The following is a 19,288-nucleotide window of genomic DNA, read 5'->3' as shown; positions in this document are numbered from 1 at the left end:
ACCAAATAGGGAAACTAGGTGGTTCAGTGGATGAAGTGCTGGGCCTCGAATCAGAAAGAGTCATCTTCCTGAGTTCAAATCTGGCCTCAGACACTTCCTAGATGTGTTATCCTAGGCAAATCATTTAACCCCATTTGCCTCAGTTTCCTCATCTGTCAAATGAGCTGGAGAAGGAAATGGCAAGCCACTGTAGTACCTTTGCCAAGAAAACCCCAAATTGGATAATGACAAGTCAGACACTACTGAAATGACTGAACAACAACAAAATTACCAAATGCTACAAATCAGGGCTTTGTTTATTGTTTTGTTGATTGTCTGGAATTAAGAAAGTGGTGGAGAAAATGTTAACAATGCAACTTAAATTTAAAACTGTGCTGTGTGTACAGATTTAGGTGAAACAGGGGAGAGGGAAGAGTCAGTTGCTAAACTTTTACCAGCACACTCTTGATTACAACCTGGGTTTCTTTGTACAACACCATACTGACACTTTTTGAAAGAGCAGAACTCAATTTTGTAGTTTTGTCTCTGTATTTTGCAGGTGGGGTTGGAATGGAGGGGAGGTAGGGGAGCACCCAGAATGGCATACTAGTCCCTAGGTTTCCTATTTCCCAGGACAGTGGCATGGTGTCTCATGGTTCCCACAACACATTCTCTATATTTTCTCTCCCATCAAAGGACAGGAAAGTAATGATTTTGTTTTAGGGAGAAACAATGTTCTTGCCAGGCTTGTTATACCTCTTTATTGAGAGGTAGGGTGATTATAAGCACCTTTCTTTCCAGTCATTTCTTACTTTTTCAAAGCCAAGAAACTCAACTAAAATTCAAGTTAAGTTCCTTGAAAAGTAATAATTCTACCAGATTCTGTCCTTTCCTTTTTCACAGAAGCAGAAAAGGCAGACAGAAATCTGAAGATTTGGGTTCAAAGCCTGGTTCTGCCATTTATTATGGGTATGACTGTAGGCGAATTTCATAACCTCTCTGGGTCTGATTCCTCACCTGTAAAAATGAAGAAATTGGAATAAATGGCCTCTAAGGTCCTTTCCATCTCTACACTTATGATCTAATTCTATGACATTTTTTTCCTTCCCTAGTCTTTCTTCATTTAGCTCTTGCTTTCTAATCTAACTGATGTGCCCTGGAAAGGAGAAGAAGGTAACATCATTTTCTCAAGAAAATTCACAGGGGGAACAAAAATAATCAAGTTTGTAAAATTTTGTCATAAGCAGAGCCGGCAAGCCCCGTTGTCTGCTTTACACCATCAGACACAGGGCAAGGCTTACATAATATAAACTCGTGTGTGTGTGTGTGTGTGTGTGTGTGTGTGTGTGTGTGTGTGTGTAAGTGAGAGAGTGAGTGAGTGAGTGCATGTATACTTATAACTGATTTCTAGAGTAAAAATTCTCTGTTCATCAGTTTCATCTTGGGTGAGGAAATGACATTCTTGTTCTTGGGGAGCCAAAATCTAAAGCCTTTACCCAGCCAAACAACAAAGGACGTTAATAAGCCCTCCTGATCTGCCAGCGTCTGCATTACCTGAGTTTCCCCTAAAAGCACAAATGAGGGCAATCGCCAGCTTCTAAATATAGGTATTTGTGGGAGTCTGTTGGCAGGAACAAGAAAGGTTTGCTTCAGTGCTGTGGTTTGCCTTGAAATCCAGTCAAGCCCCAACTTCTAAACACAAAGCAGCTGTTTTGCCTAGTCTCCAAGCCTGGTTGTTTCATATTGATAGCTGTTTCTTTTCTCTCTTTTTTTTTTCTTTTCCTTTCTTTCTTTTTGGGTCCATTACTAAAGTGGCACAGTGTGAATGAAATTGGGTTTGCCACAAGTCCAAAGAGAGCATTATCTGCTACAGACAATCAGGGATTTTCAGACGATCTATATGCAAATTGTTCTGGGCATACCTTTCCCCTAGCCCCAATGTTTACAGAAGAAAGGAAAAAATAGAAATTGATCTATGAAGCTGGTACAGGGGGTGGGTCAGGCAGGGCAAAGTATTCTGTTGCGGTCCTTTCAGGCACATGAAATGCCAGCTGATCCCTATCTGAGCCCAAACGGGGGTATCTTTAAAGAAAATCTCATGTTCCACACTCCGAGCCAGTTTCGTACTTTCCTATCCTGGGCAAAGAGTTCCATCACTGAATCTGCCCTGATCAGGTAACATCCCTGGTACCGTAGCAAGCATTCCGATCTCACCTCACCACCTAATATTTTTTTTTTTTTGGCCTTTTCTGGGGAGGTATGGTTCTGTCCTCAATCCTGTCTCTGGCTTCCCAGACCAGGGTGTCACATTTCGGGCGATGGCCCTGCTCATGTTGGGGGTTTTCCTTGAAATGGCCATTTCTGAGGGGCCCTGACTCCTTTGTATATGGCTGTTGGGATGTATGTGTCCCCACTTGTGTAGGTACAGATGTCTATATGTATGCATCTATTCAGAAATTTCAGAGCAATAAATCAAGCTGTTTGACAATTCCACGTAAGCAGGGGAACATGGGACTTCACAGTGGCCGGTGCCTTTTAGCTGAGGTCTATAAAAATAAAGACTGGCTTCAACAGCCTGAACTTTGGCAGGCACTGAGCCCGGGCTTCATGCCTCTCAGTACAGTATTTGGCCCGCTTGGACTTCCGCGTCTCTAAAATGGCTGCAAGGACGAAGATCCTTCTGTGGCCGTGTTGGAGGGGTGAAGGGCCATCTGCATGTTAGACCAAGTGCCCAGATCTTTACAATGTTCGGGTCCTGGGCCAAGCTATAATGTGACTTTCCTTGGTGGCGGGCTGAGAAGGGAGGGTTTAGGGTGGGGGTGGTGTCCAATCATGTGGCTGGCAAACTTGGCAGGAATCTTTCTGTTTTTTTTAGCACAGAGAGCCCAGGAGCTCTTGGGAACCAATTTTCAAACCCCTCTCTGCTCCCTTACCTTCCTCCTCTTTCCTCATCCTTGCCAACCGCCAACTCTGACCCTTCCCGCTTAGTAGCAGGAGACAGTCCAAAGACATGAATAGTAATGAAGACATTCTCTGAAATGGCATTTTCTGATGGCTGAATGCTGGCAGACTGAATCTTGGGGAAGTGGTACATTCTTCTCATCCACCCCCAAAGTATCCTAAATATGTTCCCTCCTGGACAGAAAAACCACAGCAATGCCCCCTTTCCCTCCTTCCACTTCCCATCCCCCTCTTCCTTCACATCCCCCAACTGGGATCAGAGAGGAGGACAACGCCACCCAAAGCCCCAGAAACACTGTGTCTGCCAAGGGAAGGAACACTGGGGCAGTCTGATACTCAGTGGGGGTGTAAACCCTTCTTGGTAATCCTCACATTATGCCCAGAAAGCAGACCTTGCCAGCCTCTCTGTGATTCCTGAAGCCATTTTGAAGCATCAGACTTTTTCCACTTTGGTGTAGACCAACCTCTTTTCCCATCTTTGACAGTTTGGGTTCTATGCATACATATACACACATGCATGCATGTATACACACATATACCTACATGTATATATACACATGTGTCTGTGTGTATGTGCATACATTTATATGTGTACATATTTATACACATACATGCATAATATCCCTAAGGAACTGATAGTCTCATTAGGGAGAAAGAATGGACAGGCATGATATTAAGCAATAGTCCAAGGCCAGGAGTGGTGGCACAAACCTATAGTCCCTGCTTCTGAAAAGCTAAGGCTGATAAATTGCTTGAGTTCTGGAACTGAGTAGCAGTGGACTTAAACCAGTTGGGTATCTACATTAAGTCTGACACAAATAAGGTGAAAAGGCAGGAAGAGACCACCAAGCCACCTAAGGAGGGGTGAAGCAGCCTGGGTCAGAAACAGAGCAGATCAAAACTTTTGTACCAATTAGTAGTTGGGTTGCCTGTGTGTGACTATATGCATCTAACTTGGGCCAGCCTATAATCAAGAGGCCTTTGACTTCCTGGTCCTGGGTATGGAGGTATTGATGAACAGTGATGAGTTCCCAGAGGAAGAAGCAATAGCAAATATGCTCTGTAGCTCATCCACCCATGGCTAATGGAAAGGCAGGTTGAGAGCTGGCAGCTGACTTCAGAGATCATTCCCACATTTCCACAGTTGCATAAACAGTGAGTCTTGGAGCAGCCTGAGAAGAGAGAAATGAGTGCCTTTTGACAGTTGACAAGATTTCTTGACAGAGGTGGGACTCAATCTAGACTTTGAAAGGTAGAATGTGGCTAAGCAGGGGTATTTTTGAACCAGCTCAGACCAACTAGTTAGGTTTTCCATGTGAGAATTCATACCTTGGAAATCAGCAAATGCTACAAATCAGGAATTTTGTTGATTGTCTAGAGCAGAGGTATCCAACAGATAACCAGCAACACTCCTGAACGCAGCCAGAACCAAATTAAAATGTAATTGAGAATTTTTTTTTAAATTTAAAAAATAAATGAAACAGATAATAGTATACTTCAAAACTAAGTTAATATGGGACCCCTGGGAATCCTTGTGTACAGAGTATAGGTCTCATTTCTATTAGAGTTTGACATCACTGGTCTAAACTTAAGAAAGTAGTAACATTGGAGATTAAATTTAGTAGTGGGTCCCGCATATATTTTTCCTCTCACCCCCTGGTAGTTGTTAAACATTTACCAGCATACTCCTATGGCTATGTGATAAGTAAGGAATATCAACCTACTGCAGTAAGTGGGAAACAGGATCATAGGATAGTATATCCATAGGTAGAAGGGACGTCAGAGAACATCATAAAATTCCCCTCTTCTAGAGTTAAGGAAACCGAATCTCAGAGAGATTAAGTGACTTACCAAAGGTCACACAAATAGCAAGTGTGAGAGGTGGGATTTGAATCCAGGACCTCAGATTGCACATCTATAACCCATCCTATATCAATGAGTTATATAAAGTCTTCATTTTTGGCCCATGGATACAACAGCTTCCCCCAACAAGCCTTCACTGAGGGCTGCTTGCAAGATGATCACTGAGATGCTCTCTCCTTTAGCTTTCTGGTCCTGCATTTGGAAACACTGATCAGCAGTGATGTGGGCTCCCTGAGCAAGAAACAACAGCAGATAGGCTCTGTAGCCCATCCTCCCATGGTTAATGGGAAAGGCAGCATCAATGCATCCTAAAATTGAAAGCTGATTGGAAGCATTCCCCCACTTCCCACAGCACCAGCCTGGACCCAGAATTCACCTGTGCACCAGGCTTTGCCTGCTAGACCCTGGGGTGGGAGAGAGGAGGAGGGAGGCAGAGGAAGGTAGGAAGGAGGTCTGAGGTCAGGCCAGTCTGGGAGAGTGAAAAAGGAAAGCAGTGTGGCTTTATAAGCGAAGGCTGGTTTGGTGTGGGAGGAAATGACCTTGTTGGATAGCAATGTGGTGAGCTAAAGGAGACATATATCTGAAGTAGAGGGAATAAGGAAATTAGAGTAAAACAAAATCTAATGCCTCAGGAGGTTAATGAGAGAGTTTTGAAGTTTCCACCCAGCTTCTCTGCCTTGGTATTGTGGGGCCCACAGAAGGCTTTGAATATTCACAGGGCCATGTGGCCTTGATTCTAAATATTTAGCATTGATGATGAATGTTCTGGACCTCAGAAGACCCCCTACCCCCTGCTCTGTGCCCATCAGCCAGGAAACGCTGAGTTTGAGCAGAAGACGTTAAGTGTACTCCAGGAAAAGAAGTATTCACTCCCTTCTTCTCCTTCTAGTCCCTATTTCCCACAAGCTTATGCAGCTAAAAATGAAAGGGAGAGATGGCTCCCCGATCTCTTTGGGAAAGGGATGCTGAAACCACTTTTACAGGAGTGTGCGTATGTGTTTGTGTGTGTGTGTGTGTGTGTGTGTGTGTGTGTGTGTGTGTGTGAAAGAGGGAGAGAGAGGGAGAGAGAGAGAGGGAGAGAGAGGGAAAGAGAGAGGGGGAGAGAGAGAGAGAGAGGCTAAGCAACATGGCTAGGACTCAGATATTAATAAGCATTGACTATGAACAGGGCACTGGGTCTGGCCCTAAGGAGAGAGGAAGTTTAGTGTGTAAGGCCTCATGGACATAATAATATGTCATTCAAGCTATGATCTCTTTGGGAATGGATGTGGGTAGTCAATCAAAAAGCATTTATTTAGTGCTTACTATGTGCCAGGTACTGTGCTAGGTGGTGAGGGACAATGGTAAAGATAAAAAAAAGACCCTGCCCTGAAAAAGCTTACATTATGTCAGAAAAGAAATACATACATGCATGTGAGTGTATGTATATGTACATAGTATAAATATATATACATAGGCATACATGCATGTATAGATATATACAAATACATATACAGAATAGATATAAAGTAATTCAGTGAAGGGTAGGCACAAGCAGCTAGACATGACAGAGAACAGTTTCATATAAGATGATATTTGAGTCTTAAAAGATACTACAGATTCTAAGAGGTGGAGATCTAGCCCGCTGGAAAATCATGGAGCTGGGGAGTGGAGTGTCGTGCATGAGGAGTGATAAGAAGGCTAGCTTGGAGTAATGTATGATGAGGGCAAAAAGGTAAGTTGGGGCCAGGTTGTAAAGATCTTTGAATGTGAAACAGATGAGCTTATATTTCATCCTAGGAGTTACAGAGGGTCACTGGAGTTTATTGAGTAAGAAGGTAATAAATAAGATATAGCACTTACTATGTGCCAGTCATGGTGCTAAGTGCTTTACAATTTATTATCTCCACTGATCCTCCCAACAGCCCTAGAAGGCAGGTGCTATTATTATCCCCGCTTTACAGAATGAAGAAACTGAGGCAAGCAGAAGTTAAGTGACTTGCCCAGGGTTACATAGCTAGTAAGTATCTGAGGCTGGATTTGAACTCAGGCCTTCTCAAATCCACACACAACACTCTATCAACTGCACCACAGGGCCATGCTTAGGAAAATCATGTCAGCAGCCGTGCAAAGGATGGATTGAAATGGTTGCTTTGGCCACACAGACTGCAAATCTATCCATAACTTATGGTGGTGCAATGGCTAGAGTGTTCAGGAAGCCTTGAGTCCCAATCCTGCCTCAGCCACAGTTTTCTCATCTGTAAATAATAACACGGACATTATAGGATTGGTGTGAGGATCAAATGAGATGAGATGTCAAGTGCTTTGCAAGCCTTAAAGCATGATATAAATTCTAGCTATTATTATTATCTCGTATAAACCCTCCATAGGGGATCCTCCCAACATGCTGAGGACTTTCTTCTAGGTCTCTCAGCATTGGGAGGGTACTTTGAAACACCAAAATAGGCCCTATCATTTTTCCTCCATAGGGAAGGCAGTAGAGAGTTACTGTAACCTTTTGTGGCCCTGGAATCTGCGCTGCACCTTGTCTCCGCGGCAGCATCAGTCCTGTGGATGTTTAAGCCTTGGAAAAGAGTTTGGGAACTCCAAATCCCTTCACGTCGCCCCTGGCTCCTCACTTTTTCACTATAAATTACCTTTATGATTGGTTCGGCCCCAGCACTCCAATTATTAGGTGCCTTGTGTCGAAAGGTTTCAGCAATTACAAATCGGCGCTGGCCCCTCGATGATTGAGAGAGGTGGCCTCTGTGAGTGGCCTCAGCTCAGCTTCCGGCAGCAGCTCAGGGTCCACCCTGCTTCCAGACATTTCAATTAGCCCCCATGTTGCCTCTGAGTCTGCAGATCGTCCTGGACTGGCCGTTAAGATTTTATGAGACTTCTCCCTCATATCACATTTCTTCAGAGATAGCTATAAATCAGAGTGGCCAGGGCCAGGGTAGCCATCCTCCAAACGTTCTCTCCCCTGAAGATACTGCTCCACAGAAATATGTGACTATTAATAAAGTATACATTTGAGTTATAAGTTAGCATGATATCACAAAAGACACAAGAAGTCAGAAAGGGGTTCAAGACCCAGTTCGGACACTTGCTAGTTGTGTCACCCTGAACAAGTTATTTATCTGACTGTCTTCATTTCTTCCCCTAGACGACTGAAATGTTAATACTTTCATTACTTACCGAGCTTTCTGGAAGAAAACATTGTCCTTGTTATACTCCTATGTCCTCAGTCGCTTGAGCCTCCTTTCTCTTGGGGTCCTTGACACAGATTTCTGGGATTAAACCCATTCCATAAACTCCTCACTGTCCTGGCCCAGGTGTGACCAAGAACTTGGCTTCGTTCTATGTGGCAGAAAGAGCACTGAACCTGGGGTCACAGCCCCAAATCTGAATCCATAACTGTCACTTATGATCTGCATGACCTTGGACAAGTAACTTAACTTCTCTGGAGGCTATGTTTTCATCTGTAAAATGATCATGTCCTCTCCAGTTTTAAATATATGATTTTAGAATTATTAATAATAATACACAAATACTGAAGCAAAAAAAAGTTTGATATTGTGGTGGATCAAGATCTCCCAGAAGGTTATTTCCTCCACATATTTAAACCATAACCCATCTATTACTAGATGGTTACATCTAGGAGGTCCAGTGGATAGAACACTGGCCTGGAATCAGGAAGACCTGAGTTCAAATTCAGCCTTAGATACTTACTACTTATGTGACCCAGGGCAAGTTGCAACCTCAGTTTTTTCATCTGTAAAGTGAGAATAATCTCAGCACTTACCTCCCAGGGTTGTTGTGAGAATCAACCGAGATATCTGTGAAATGCTTAGCCGTGTGACTGACACATAGTAGGTGCTATATAGGTATTAGATATTTTCACCATTATTGTTATGATTATTAATGGATAAGTTCTAGGGAGTTAGCTGCCTGAGGTACATAGAATTTAAGTAACTAATTCAAAGTCCCAAGTAGAAGAGATATTAGAACCTTAGTTTTTCTGTTTCCAACACTAGCGCTGTGTTCATGACTTCTCACCACTTCCCCTCATACTTTTTTCACTGACAAAGAACTACCACTGAGGAAACTCCCTCGGCCAAGGTATTTACTAGCCAACTTCTAGGCCTAGAGAACTGCTCGGGACACTAAAAAGTTAGGTGACTTTTCCAGGGTCATATACCCAGAGGGGACGGTGGCAAAACCTGAGCCCAGCGCTTTCTGATTCTGAGGCTAACAATCCATCCCGTCCTCCACATTCCCCCACAAATAATACTGCTCTAAAATAATGGCAAATCAATAACGAAAAATAATAATCCTTAACCTACCTACCTTAGAAGAGATGACCTTCCACCTTCTTGCTGTATGTGTATATACATATATGTGTACGCATACATATATAAACATATGTAAATACCCACAAATATACCCACATACTCACCTATATAAACATACACATATACTAACATAATATACATATATACCCATGCATACATACACACATACATATATACAAACACACACATATATACATAACCACATATATACCCACATATACATATATATATACACATACCTATTTGCGAACACAATACACATACATATATACACATGTTAATGCACATATATACACACATACATACAAACACACATATATACATATACATACATATACACACACTCCTGCCTATACATATTCTCTCCCCATTAGAATGTAAAGAACTTGAAATAAAGAATTAGTTTTACTTTTTCTTTGTATTCTAAGTGCTAACCTAGTGCCTAGAACATAGCATATGGTGCTAGTTCAGCTAGTGGTGCAGTGGATAGAGCGATGGGTCACTAGTCAGGAAGACCTGAGTTCAAATCCAGCTTCATATACTTATTGGGGTTGTTATGAGCATCAAATCAAATGAGATATTGATAAAGCACTTAGCGCAGGGCCTGTAACACAGAGTAGGTGCAACGTAAATGTTTATTTCTTTTCCCCCCTAATAAGTAAAGTCAACAAACACTTATTAAGGCTAGCACAGAGCTAAAAGCCTGGAGTAAGAACCAAAGCATAGCAATAATCCCTGCCCTCAGGGGTCTTGCCCTTGAGGGAATACCATCCTTGAAGAGGAGGAAGGAAGAAGAAAGTCTGGAGAGGCAGCAGATGAGCCCCCAGAAGAAAGTGCGACTAGCTCCAAGCATTTTTCTTAAAAAGAGGTTCTAGAAGGAAAGATGTGCTGATCAACTGATTGTCTGTAATGGTTGTCTCCAGGATAATTGGTGTGATAGAGCTGAGATGTAGCCTCAGGGTGAAGAAGACCTGGGTTCAAGACCTGCCCTAGATATATACTAGTCAGGGCACCAGACACGATAATCACTTAAGCAATGCTTGTTGACTGAGGGATTGCTTGACCTTGGTTAAGGACCAGGGTGCCCCCTTTCCCCATCTGTAAGGGGCAGAGCAGGTGCTAAACTATATTGGTAAAGGGTATTTCTGCTTCAGGGGTTCCTTATTTTCCCTCACATCCCAATTGTCACAAAAAACAACCTAAAACAAATTGAATATTCCAGCCTGAGAATTCAGGGGACAGAGTTGTCCCACAAGCTAATAGCAGACGGTCTGGTCCAACATCTCAGGAATACTTTCCCATGTCTTCCCAGCTTTTCCCCAAGTACAGACCAATCCAAGATGGAGAACAAAGAAACTTAAGGCCCTTGATCCCTATTTGTCCTGGACCTCTTAGAGCCTGTCCCCAATATCAGGAGCAGCCCCCTGGGGAAGAGGTTGGCCAGAGGGCCTGAGGGCCTGTTGTAGTGAGCACAGGAGAAAGGGTCCCCATTGGGCCGAGCCATAAAAGGCACTCAGGAGAAAATGAAAGCGAAAACCTGAAGACAGGGAGGGCTATAAATAGCTTTGGAGATCATGAATATTACATTAGGGGTGTTGGTGACAGCTTAAGTATATTTCCATAAGGTTCCATTATATTTACGTATTAGTTAATGGATACTTAAAATATTATGTTACTGTAATGCTCATGTTTTATTAGCAAACTATCACACAGATGAAAGTTGCTAAGTGTGATGGAAAAGAGGGTTTGCAATTGGATTTCTGTATTATCACGCTGAATTTCTGATTCCCAACTTCCCCACCTACCCACCTACCCACCTCCTGAGTGAACGTGATTTTCTGTTCCCCAGAGGCATATGATCTCAGCCTACTTCCTAAGGAGGTGTGAGAAGGACCCTGTGAGGCCAGGAAAGAGGGGGGAAGAATAAAAGGGGAAAAGCAGCGGTCAGTTCTATGCTTTGTCCTGGGTCACTTAAAATAGAGTTGGTACCTTCTGTGGGGAAGGGGGTGGAGAACAGGTGTGTGTGTGTGTGTGTGTGTGTGTGTGTGTGTGTGTGCGTGCGTGCGTGCGTGTGTGCATGTGTGTGTGTGTGTGTAGGGAGGAGGGGGAACTTAAACTTTCTTAAATATTCCAGCCTCTGGGACATGGTTGTTGTTAACAAGTTGGAAAGATTTTGCTAGGTCGACCTACTACTGTGCTTCCCCCACTCAGGAAGAGTTAAAAATCCAACTTCAGACACTTCCTAGCTGACACTACCCTGGGCAAGTAAGTCACTTAACTTTGTCTGCCTCAGTTTCTTTGACAGGATTATTGAGACAATCAAGATCAACTGAGATAATACTTATAAAGCTCTTAGCACAGTACATGGAACATAGTAGGTGTTTAATAAATATTTGTTCCCTTTTCCTTCCCTTCCCCTTTTCCATCCCAGATCTCAGGAATCCCCCTCCTACATCGAGCCTGTAGGTCAAGGTATCCTTTATGGAATTAGAACACGCCACCAAATCGGCAGCCTTTGAGACTGATTTACTGTGTGACCTAGGACAAGTCCTTCTGATCTGTGACAACCTCTCCCTCCAGCACTATAGAGTGAGAGTATCCTTCTAGCCCTTTGAGGTGGGGGAAGAGACAGAGGAAGTCAAGAACATGAGCCTTGAGAGAGGTGGCAATGAGGATGGATAGAAATTTCATCTGCTCCTGCTCTACCTCAGCATCACCACCACCATCACCGCTGCCAGCAGCAGCAGCAGCAGCAGCAGCAGCAGCAGCAGCAGCAGCAGCAGCAGCAGCAGCAGCATTCCAGGATTCAGGAGACTCAGGTTCTTGTTCCATTTCCTCCCCCAGTGATATTATCTTGTCCTCTAGCTGTGAGACCTTGGACAAGTTGCTTTTTTTCCCTGGGCCCATGTTCAGGCATTTCAGTCATGTCTGACTCTTCATGATCCCTTTTAAGGTTTCCTTGGCAAAGATACTGGGAATGCTTTGGCATTTCATTCTCTAGCTTCAGAGGAAACTGAAGCAAACAGGGTTAAGTGATTTTCCCAGGGTTGTACAACTAATAAGCGTCTGAGGCTGGATTTGAACTCAGAAAACCTCAATTTATTCCTCTGTAAAATGAAGGAGTTGGACCAGGCAGTCCCTCCCACCTCTGGCCAAGGTTTAGTGGGGAAAGCATGAGCCTAGGTCAGAAGGCCACTTGCTCTGACTATGGAATGTTATGCACATCACTTTCCCTCTCTGGTCCTCATTATTCCTGTCTTATAGCTTAAGAAATGTCTTGCCTTGTCTCCTTCACAGGGATATGATGAGGATTAAATGGGACCATCAGTTGCAATGCTAACTCTTAAAACTCTCCTGTGTGAGTCCTCACATGAGGACACATGAGGCTTAGCTCCTGAGACAGGTTCCAGGGCACGGGACAATCACCAACTGCTCCTCCCACAGGAAGTAGCCCTGCTCACAGAACCTAGTTTTATTCTATGGACAGAACACAGAATAGTTCACATTCTATGAACAGAACAGTAACTGGGGACCAGGGAAAATGGACAAATAAGATGAAAACCCTAAGGATACACTTTCCCAATGAGGGGATTCTTGAATTGTTGGATGTTGGATGAGATGATTTCTTAGTTCTCTTCCAACTCTCAGATTGCATGTGACTGTGAACTGTTGATGAGGCAGATTGCTGGAGTGGATGGATGACTGCCAATGGAGTCAGGAAGGTCTGTTTGACACATACTAGTCATGTCCTGTGTGACAAGTATCAAACTGTTAGTGCCCTCGGTAACCCTCTAAGATAATAAGATATAATATAATATACATATATATAAAAATTCTTTATATGTATATATAAACCTACAGAGAGAACTGTTGAACTATAATGGGTAGGGAATTTCTACGCAGGAAGTTGCCTCATACATGTGAAAATACAGGTGAAAAAGGGAGAAGAAGGGAAAGGAAGGAAGAGAAGGGAAGAAAAGAGATACTGATTAATGGTAGGGCATAGTTATTCATTAGACTGCAAAAAATTGAATGTTCTCTATGCTTCCATTCCCCACATCTTCCCATGAATTTTACCCTCCAGAACCTTACAAGTTAATTAGGTAAGAAGGAATTCAACTTCAGGAATGACACTTATGACTAACAACACATATTACATAGAACTGAATATCAAACAAAATGTCTAAGTCTCCTAGTACTTATGAAACCATGGGCAGATAGGTGGTTAAGTGGATAGAGAACTTAGCCTGGAGTTAGGAAGACCTGAGTGCAAATCTAGTCTCAGATACGTACTAGCTGTGTGACCCTGGGCAAGTCACTTAACCCTGTTTGCATCAGTTTCCTCATCTGTAAAACAAACTGGAGAAGGAAATGGCAAACCATCCAAGTATGTTTGCCAAGAAAACCTCAAACGGTCTGAATGAAGAGTGTGAAATGACTGAGCAGCAAAAATTTATGAAACCAAAGTTTTGTAGAATTTTGGGAACTCTACTTAGCACAATGCCTGCCACTTTATAAAATATTTATTGCTTGACTGAAAACTTTAGAGTTGTGTGCAAACAGGCTGAGAGCATTATGAGACTGTGGTGCCATGAGGTGGGGAATGGGTCTTCACCAACCTGGAGAGGAATCCTAGAGGAAGTAAGGTTTGAGCTGGGTCCTTGAAGATGGAAGAACTCATGGTTAGGTAATGAGTAAGGGCAAAGCAGGCTGAAATCCAAAGAGGCCTCCCCAGAAAGGGGAATGGAATAGAATGACAGAATCATTTAACTATAGGACAAAGATCCTGAAAGACCCTTAAAGATCATTTGCTCTACTCTGAATGTACATCAATCCTTAAGCTCCTACGAGCCAGTGCCCTCCTTCCCCTCTTACTTTGTACCCACTTTGTATTTACTTTTGTGGGTGTGTGCTATCTCCCCCTTCCCCATCTTCTCTCCCCCCTCCCCAGGTTACTGTAAGTTCCTTGAAGGTATTCATTCCTTCAACAAGAATTTATTAAGAGCCTACTACTATATGCCAGGCATATAGTATATACAATGGGACCTCATGTCTCTTCTTAGAGCAAAGGCAGGAAGAATGTTCTATGGAGGTACAAGCCTTGACGAATATTAGAACTAGACCTAGAATCACAGCATAGAAGGAGACTTAGAACATAGAATGTTAGGCTAAGAAGAACCCTGGAGAACATCTACCTCCATCCTTGTTTCTTTGTATACATTTAAGACAGTTGTTAAATTCAATTTATAAACAAGTTCTGTAAACCATCAGGAGAAACACTTTTAAATAAAAAGGAATGGATATTCAAATAACACAAGATTATGTTGTACTCACCAGAAAATGTAGAAGGGAATGGAATAATGTGTTCCAAAAGGCAATGGAGCTCAGCATGCAGCCTATGGTGGCCTGCTTTACAAATCTGAGCTTAACTATAAATGGAAAAAAAAACAACACATCTTTGAAACATTTTTTGAAAGAAAATCAGAATGAAGAGATTATTTGCTTCTCAAACACCCCACACAATAGAAATGTAAGAGGAGTGAATAGATGCAGCAGCCAAGGATAGAAATAGTAAGATAATAGCAGAGAGACCAGCAAGAGATTTTTTTTTATAAATGTACACAAGAAAACAAGAATGAATGCAGAAGTCTGGTGAAGATAACAATGAAGAAATAGGCCTGTGCCTTTCGGGTTCCACTGATGAATGCTCCTATGGATGAATTGGGGAAGGGAATTGGGGACCTCTGAGTAGGACGTGGTTTGGAGGCTTTGTTGCTTGAAAACCACTCATCCTACTTCAGGAGATGGGGAGTTGGATATATCCCTAGGGGCAATTGGCACCCAGGGGAATGGAAAGGGGTGGACTCAAGGAGGAGGTTTTGAGATAAAGGGGGGGAAAAGGTTACAGGAGAGAGAATAAGTCAGTGGTGGATTTCATCATCAGAGATTTGGTAGAGAAGGGACTCTACCATGAGGCAGTGGTTCTTTGACACCTGCAATAATTGTCATTCTGGGAATGAGTCACATTGGAAAAAAGGAATTCAGGAGCAAACTCTGCAAGGTATTGGCAGATACCTTGGAAATTTTTGTTGCGTGAGGAATACTGAAAATAGAGATCAGATAATTATTGGGGTCATGAATGAGAGAATGAGGGTCTAGAGTTGACAGAAAGAGAGAATGGATAATAAAAAGTAATAGAAATTCTACCTGGAGAAGGGAATAAAAATGAAATTATTTTTAAAAATAAAAATTTAAAAAACCTGATGAACAGAACTAGTTGAAGGGGAGGAAAGAAAGGGAAAATCTCCTTGACAAGAAGAGGCACTGAGGGATGAAGAGAAAAGGATCCAGCAGAAATAGGGTCATCTTAAAAAAGTTGAAGAGAAAGCAACTGAAGCGACACAGCATTGTTTTTACAGCCTATGAGGGGGGAAATCATAACTTGAAAAAAATCGATATTAATGCAGATTGAAGAAAATATAATCTTAACTCATAACTTTAAATTTGAATGGATTAAACAAGCTAATAAAACAAGGAAAGAGTGATAGGATGGATAAGAAAATAAAACTAACAATATGTTGCTTAAAGAAACGCATTTAAAAAACAAAGATATACATTAAATAAGCCTGAAAGGATGAAAAAATCTACTATGCATCAAGTTAATCCAAAAATAGTATGAGTTGCAATCATGCAAGGCAATGCAAAAGCAAACAATAAAAGGGGGAGGGTGTAAACAAAGAAATTGCATTATGCTGAAAGGAACCATGGACAAGAAATCAATCTCAGCACAAAGAGAAATATAAAACTGAACACATTGCTAGAGTAAGAGTTACAAGGCTTATTGCATCTTCTAAATGGGACTGTAAAAAAATATACATATTTCTCAGTATCAATGGAACTTTTACGAAAATTGACCATGTACTAGTGCAAAGAAATATTGCAAACTCATGTAAAAAGGCAGAAATAATAAATATATCCTTCATTGTATATGTCGTCCTTTCATAATAATTATAGTCACGTGAACCTGTCCTGTCTCCCCAAATGAATTGTAAACTTCTTGAGGGAAGAGACCACATTATGCTTCTTCATCTCCCTCATAGTACCTACCTAGCACAAGCCTTGCACTCAAGAACTGTGTAGTAAAGATGATGACGATGATGATGATGATGAATTGTCCAATGTCACAGACTGAGTGAGTGGCAAAGCTTGAATTCAAACCCAAGGATTTCCATCATCGTCAAAGGCTCTTTCCACATTTAAGACCATGTAATTAGTGTGCCTCTGAGGCAGTATTTTATGGTAGAGGAAAGTACTGAATTTGGAGTCGAGAGACCTGGGTTTCAGTCCTGCTTCTGACATACACTTAGTTGTGTGACCTCACCACTCTGAGTTTCCTTATCTGTGAAATGGGGTTAAGAATCTCTGTAAGAACTCAGCTTACAGGGTTGTTGTGAGGACACCCAAGGCACCATATAAATGTCAATTGTTGTTATTTTTGTTATCATTTCTGCTACTCCCTGGTGCTATTCCCAAGCCACATTCACTCAAGCAAAAGCTTTGTGGGCCAGAAAAGCTCCCATGACCCAAGCACACCGAGAGAGGTGGGCAGCAGGTGGAAGGTGGGAAGGAAGTGACAGCCCCCAAACTGATCAAAGGTTGGCCTCTCCCTTGTTGGATACCAATTAGTACCACAGACAGTTTAGTTGGATGAGACCTTAAAGATCATACAGACAAGGGAGTCTTAATCTGGGATCCATGAACTAACTTTTTAAACATTTTCAATAACTATTTCAGTATACTTATTTTCCTTTATAATCCTGTATGTTTTATTTTAGGCATTTAAAAATATTATTCTGAGAGAAGGGTTCATAGGCTTCCCCAGAAGGCTAAAACTTTCATCCGTAACACTCAAAAGATTAAGAACCCCTGCTTTATATCAATCCTTTCCTATTACAGAGAAGAAAATCGAGGCCAAGAGAGGTTATGTGGCTTGCCCAAAGTAACATCTATGGGAAGTAGCTGATCTGAGTTTTGAACCCATTATTTAATTCCCAATTCAGTTCTTACTCCATTGTATTGCACCCACCTTAGGCATAATGGCTGGCAGCTGGTTCTCAGGGTCTGGTACTACCAACTGGTTTGTGTGGCCCTTCCCTGAAATACATACTTGCTACCCCCAGCTTCACCGCAGTTCCTGGGGCCCAGGAGGCCGCCAGCTGTCATGAGGGCTAAGTACAAGTCCCCTCAGTGGCCACAGAGCTGAGCGTACCTGGGCCAGAGGTGCTGGGAGCTGCATTAGCCGCCTGATTGAGTTATGACAGCTCCTCGCTCCCGATGGGGAAGCCGGGCAGGGAGGTCTGGCCGGGACTGCGGACAAATGATGATAAAGTGCTCACTTTAAAGCACAATCTCCATAATATTTCATGCTCAGTGCACGGCGTAAAGGCAGCCCTCACAGCGAGGCTAACTGCTCTATCAATTGACTTGATTCACTGCTGCAGCTACTCCCAGTCATAATATTTCAAATAAATGGTGCCGTGGATAGAAATAATATCTGCATCAATATTAACCCTGAAAGAACTAATGGACACCGGCTATAATTTCCTGGACACCCTAATAATGCATTTTGACTGTTCTTGGCATGGGACAATTTTTCTTTCTCTCTCTCTCTCTCTCTCTCTCTCTCTCTCTCTCTCTCTCTCTCTCTCTCTCTCTCTCTCTCTCTCTCTCTCTCTCTCCCTCTTTCTCACTCTGTGTCTCTCTCTGTCTCTCTCTTTCTCTCTCTCTCTTTTTCTCTCTCTGTCTCTCTCTCTCTGTCTCTCTCTCTCTGTCTCTCTGTCTCTCTCTCTCTCTCTCTCTCTGTCTCTCTCTCTCTCTCTCTCTGTCTCTCTCTCTCCCTCTCTCCCCATCTCTCTGTGTGTCTCTCTCTGTATCTCTCTCTCTCTCTCTGTCTCTCTCTCCCTCTCTCCCCATCTCTCTGTGTGTCTCTCTCTGTATCTCTCTCTCTGTCTCTCACAAGCACATTGCTTGCTGAAACTTTCAAACAATAGCAAGAAAGTCCCCACCTTAGCTCAAGCCATCATCACCTCTCACTTTGACTATAACAACAGCCTTCTGGTTGGTCTCCTTTTCTAGACTTCTAATCTTTCTTCCACATGGCTAGCAAAGAAATTTTACTTAAATCCAGACCTAGTCATGTCACTCTTCTACTTAATAAATTACAGTGGCTCCCCATTGCATCTAGAATAAAATATAAACTTCAGCGTTCAGCTTTTAAAGTCTCCCAACCGGACCCCAACCTACCTTTCCAGCCTTATGTATTACGGCCATTCTCACGCCATTATCCCTAGCCAGACTGACTGTCTTGCTGTTTCTAACACATGGCACTGCACATTTAGTCTCCATGCCATTAGATCAAGAAGAATTGTTCTTCTTCACCTTCTTCACCTTCTTCTTCTCTACCAAGTGACCCCTCTGCCCAGGACCTATGGCTTGGTCCAGTGACTTGGTTCAGTCCTGGGGTAAGAAACATAACTAGTCTCTAATGAGGGGAGCTGGGTTCCTTTTCTCATACTCTTTAATTCCTCTCCCCCTCCCCCTCCAAACACAGCACCCTGGAACTGCATGGAAAATGACTTAAAAGCTTAGGTTTGACTTATGTGTAGAGTCTCCCCAAAGTGAGTAGTAGAAACATACTTAATATAGAGTATAAATCAGGTATGGAATTGCTATTTATTTTCTTCACCAAAGAAATACTAGTCATAAAAAAATTTCACAATCATATATCAATAGAGATTTAAAACAGGCTATAGCAGAGTAATTACAATTTACTCCCCTAGAAGCCTGATATTTAAACATCAAATCTTGAAGAACTTTGTGGAATTGTTGAATAGGTTTTTATATTTCACCATAGCTCTGTACTATCCATACAATTCCTTGGAAGTTCATGTATCCTGGCAAGCCAGCCTAGGACCTTGGCTTATTCTCCTATTGTAGTCATCCCCTTTAATACCAGAATTCTCAATGTCAATCAGTTTTGAATGAGAGACCCAGGATCTACCAACTTCTCCAACTCATAAGACTTGTTTCAAAGATGAACATATTAGTCAGATTGAAACCCTCAGATCAGTCTATTGACATAAGATTCTCCA

The 19,288-nt window shown here is 42.4% G+C and overlaps 1 long non-coding RNA gene across 5 annotated transcripts in view; it reads right to left on the bottom strand.

Annotated features, from left to right (window-relative positions):
• Window positions 1-275: 275 nt before the first annotated feature.
• LOC140519312 (uncharacterized) overlaps window positions 276-19,288 on the bottom strand; it is a 170,966-nt gene continuing 151,953 nt past the window's right edge. For 3 of the 5 annotated variants that reach the window (XR_011972169.1, XR_011972167.1, XR_011972171.1), the window contains 4 exons: window positions 14,472-14,566; window positions 7,440-12,886; window positions 4,792-4,995; window positions 276-4,112 (listed from right to left, as the gene is read on the bottom strand). This is a non-coding gene — a long non-coding RNA (uncharacterized lncRNA). Of the gene's footprint in view, window positions 4,113-4,791; window positions 5,035-7,439; window positions 12,887-14,471; window positions 14,567-19,288 lie in introns of all 5 variants that reach the window. The other 2 variants (XR_011972170.1, XR_011972168.1) reach the window with 2 other exon arrangements.

Source organism: Notamacropus eugenii, chromosome 1 (genome assembly GCF_028372415.1).
Source record: "Notamacropus eugenii isolate mMacEug1 chromosome 1, mMacEug1.pri_v2, whole genome shotgun sequence".
NCBI lineage: Eukaryota > Metazoa > Chordata > Mammalia > Diprotodontia > Macropodidae > Notamacropus > Notamacropus eugenii.
Note: the sequence above shows the minus strand (reverse complement) of the source record. Positions and strands in the feature narration are given on the sequence as shown.